This window comes from Lissotriton helveticus, chromosome 5_1, assembly GCF_964261635.1.
Source record: "Lissotriton helveticus chromosome 5_1, aLisHel1.1, whole genome shotgun sequence".
In the NCBI taxonomy this organism is placed as follows: Eukaryota; Metazoa; Chordata; class Amphibia; order Caudata; family Salamandridae; genus Lissotriton; species Lissotriton helveticus.
In genome coordinates, this window is record NC_136065.1 from 556549729 (window position 1) to 556552536 (window position 2808).

The window sequence follows — 2808 nt, forward strand, 5'->3', positions numbered from 1 at the left end:
CTTAATAGACTGCCTTGCGTCCCCCACCGGGGGATATAATCGCTTTGAAACTTGCTGGCGGAAGAGCTGGTGGGCAGCGGACCACGCAACCTTGCGAGCCTGGTGTGCAGGCCCTGAGGCTGCAGCTTCTAGCAGGGATGATTTTTAAGAGTGCCACCAACTCCCGTGCACGTCACTCCTTGTGTGGCCCTTGAATGTGGACGCCGATGGGGCAGCAGAATCGCTGATACATTGGCAAGGCCTGAGACTGAACCGGTACTGTGGGGCGAGCAATAAGCATGTGAGCCACAGGAACACCTTCCGGGAACAGTCTAGATCAGGGGTCTTCAAACCAGTCCTGGCGCCCCGTATCCATGCCAGATTTTTGGGATATCCCCATCTGGTGACCACGGTTCGATCCCCGGCACCGGCGGCAGATTAGCCCAGCACCAGGTGACTCTGGGAAATAGCTGGCGCCGCGGCTAGGGCGGCTGACTCCGGAATCTGGAGATTTTTTTATTTAAGGTTTTTGTAGAGCGCGTAGTAACCCTCGAGCATCCCAGAGATCAGGGTTCGATCCCCGGCACCGGCCGCAGATTAGCCCAGCACCACGTGACTCAGGGAAATAGCTGGCGCCGCGGCTAGGGAGGCTGACTCCGGAATCTGGAGATCACGGTTCGATCCCCGGCACCAGCGGCAGATTAGCCCAGCACCAGGTGACTCTGGGAAATAGCTGGCGCCGCGGCTAGGGCGGCTGACTCAGGAATCTGGAGATTTTTTTATTTAAGGTTTTTGTAGAGCGCGTAGTAACCCTCGAGCATCCCAGAGATCAGGGTTCGATCCCCGGCACCGGCCGCAGATTAGCCCAGCACCATGTGACTCTGGGCAATAGCTTGCTTAATCTTCCCGACGGCCCCTAGCGCCTAGAGACCCTTACGGGTGATTGTGCGCCTTACAAATGTGGATTATTATTATTATTATTATTTGGGCCGATTCCGATCCGGTTCGTAAAAGCACATCTGCCCGAATCTGTCGGACAACCACGTACGCCCGGGAGAGGACTGCCCGGGACCCGTGGAGCCCGTCCTGGTCACTCTGACCTGCCATCGGCCTGGAGAAGGGAGCGCCGGACGCCCGGGGGGAGGACTGCCCGGGACCCGTGGAGCCCGTCCTGGGCACTCTGACCTGCCGTCGGCCCGGGGAAGGGAGCCCCGGACGCCCTGGGGGAGGACTGCCCGGGACCCATGGAGCCCGTCCTGGGCACTCTGACCTGCCGACGGCCCGGGGAAGGGAGCCCCGGACGCCCGGGGGAGGACTGCCCGGGACCCGTGGAACTCGTCCTGGGCACTCTGACATGCCGCTGACCCGGGGAAGGGAACCCCGGACGCCCGGGAACCGTGGAGCCCGTCCTGGGCACTCTGACAAGCCGTCGGACCGGGGAAGGAAGCCCCGGACGCCCGGGACCCGTGGAGCCTGTCCTGGGAACTCTGGCATGCCGTTGGCCCGGGGAAGGGAGTCCCAGATACCCGGGACCCGTGGAGCCCGTCATGGGCACTCTGACAAGCCGGTGTCCCGGGGAAGGGAGCCCTGGATGCCCGGGGCCCGTGGAGCCCGTCCTGGGCACTCTGGCATGCCGTTGGCCTGGGGAAGGGAGCCCCGGACGCCCGGGGCCCGTGGAGCCCATCCTGGGCACTTTGACATGCCGTTGGCCTGGGGAAGGGAGCCCCGGACGCCCGGGGGGGGGGAGGACTGCCAGGGACCCGTGGAGCCCGTCCTGGGCACTTTGACCTGCCGATGGCCTGGAGATGGAAGCCCCGGATGCCTGGGGGAGGACTGCCCGGGACCCATGGAGCCCGTCCCGGGTACTTTGCCATGCTGTTGGCCTCCTGGAGATGGGTGCCCCGGACGCCCGGGGGAGGACTGCCCGGGATGTATGGAGCCCGTCCCGGGCACTTTTGCATGCCGTCGGCAGGGATGGAGCCCCGGACGCCCGGGGGACGACTACCCAAGAGCCATGGAGCCCGTCCTGGGCAATTTGACAAGCCGTTGGCCTGGAGGAAGGAAGCCCGGGTGGCCTAGGGAGGTGTTACCCAGGCATAGCCCATCTGGTCCCCCTAGCAGAGAACCACCAGCCTTGGAGGGGTGTCCGGGCGTACCCTGTCCCTAGTAATCCGGAGGGAAATTACCTGACTTTCTTGCAATCTGTGCACACGAGGTGACAGAGGGGACCCAAGGCGCGAAAGTACCCGACCTCCTGGAGCCCTCGCTGGGATCCGGGAGGCGAATGGCACCTCATCATGACTTCCAGGGCGACCAGATGGCCGAGGCGAGAGGGGCGACCAGATGGCCGGGACCAAAATGACGCCAATCTGCCTGCCCCGGAGCTGCAGGGCTCTGGGGCTGCAGGGTTCCGGGGGCTGCAGAGCTGCAGGTCTCTGGGGCTGCAGGGCTCCGGGGCTTCAGGCCTCCCCGGGCCCTGATGGACCCTCCGTCCCGGGCACCTCCGACCCCCGGCCGGCTTGCAGGACGGAGGGGGGATTCCCGCACCACTGGGCCCTGCCGGACGGGGCTCAAGCCCCGGGCCCGGTCCCCGGCACCAGTCCCGGCTTTCCGAACCCTAGGCCGGGCCGGGGAGAGCCTCCCCTGGGCCCCCGGCGGACCCTCCGTCCCGGCCGGATTGCTGGACGGAGGGGTACCAGCACCCTCGGGGCCTGGCCAGATGGAGTTCAAGCCCCGGGTCCGGTCCCACCTTCCGAACCCTAGCCAGGCTGGGGAGAGCCTCCCCGGGAACCGGTGGAGCCCTGTCCCCAGCGCCCGGACCCACTGGTG